A 1,424-nucleotide genomic window follows, 5' to 3' on the forward strand; every position below is an offset into this window, starting at 1 on the left:
GGCTCCTTTCAGCCCCCTGGGTTCTACTCGGCTCGGTGCTCCGCAGGACGGCGGAGCGCTGCCCGGCTCCTCGCCGCCGCCAGGTTCCCAGCGGGGGGGGGGGGGGGGCGGGGGGGGGCCGGTCCCTCCCGGGGGCGGGGAGGCCGTGGGAGCGCCACTCCACGCAGACAGGACCCGTGGCAGCTTCCACAGCACTGCTTGTCCCTCTCCAGGCTCCCCCTCAGCTCCCCCCGCCCCGAGCTTTGCACCGAGCCCGGGGGTCCCCGCCCTCCCCCCGGGGGTCCCACAGGCATTTAGGAGCCCCACGGCATAAAGTCATGGCATGGTTTGAACTGGAAGGGACCTCAGTTCCCCCCCGCCCCGCCATGGGCAGGGACATCCCCCGCTGGATCCGGGGGCTCCAAGTCCCATCCAACCTGGCTTTGAACGCGTCCGCTCTGGAGCCGCTCAGGATGGTGTCCCTCAAGCCATCAGCCCTGGTGTTGGGTGTCGGTGGGCAAAGCACAGCTCCAGGTGGTCACCACGGTTGGCGGTGTCACCCCATAGAGGGGCAGCAGCTCGTGATGGCCACGACACTTCAGCTTCTTTAGGAACCTGGTGCTGACCCGAGTCTGGCTCCAAAGCCGCTCCGCTTTGGAGATCCACTGCATCTGCTGAGCCCACGGAGCAGCCAGCTTGGGGCACAAAACAGATTGTGTTTAGAAACAGGAGGAACCCGTGCCTAAGCCTGGAGGTGACAGCCGATATCTCATTGAGAACCTTTCATTTACAGCTCCCCTTAGAGCAATCTGGTGCCGTCAATTGGACTGGAAATAAACGAATCTTCACAGAAAAAGTTTATTTAAAGAGAGACTTGGTTCAGTCTCCAGCTACTCCCTTCCAGCTCAGCAGATGGCCCCAAGCCAGAGGAACAGACCACGCTTCCAAGAGCCATCTGCACCCGTCCGATTGCTGTTTGACTACCTGGGCCCGACACTGCTAATTATATCTGCCCGTTATTGCCTCTGACAGCAGAGATGGCTCTGCCGGCTCAGATGATCGGTCTGGCAACAACAGCCAGAGATTAAAAACAACCCAGAGGGAGAGGGGGGTTCAGGTTTGCCTGAGGCCAAGGAGCTGAAGGGCCCCGCGGAGACCACCGTGCAGCCACAGCACCCGCTGGGCTCGGGCCACGGAGGACGATCGACAGCACAAAAATAGCTGATGTCGTGAGCCACGGTGTCTGGATCAGATAATTTACAAGTGTTGAGGCAAACACCGCGGTTCAACGCAGAGCACGGCCCCCACCACGCAGGGCCAGGAAGAAGAGAGCAACGAACCTCCGCATCGGCTGCTCGAGCTGTGCTGGTGCGCAGATAAATCTCTCCTGGGGGGTAATGGGATGAACTTAACCTTTTCCAAAAGGGAGAGAAAGTCTGCGATGC

The sequence above is a fragment of the Cuculus canorus genome, chromosome 18 (assembly GCF_017976375.1).
Source record: "Cuculus canorus isolate bCucCan1 chromosome 18, bCucCan1.pri, whole genome shotgun sequence".
NCBI lineage: Eukaryota > Metazoa > Chordata > Aves > Cuculiformes > Cuculidae > Cuculus > Cuculus canorus.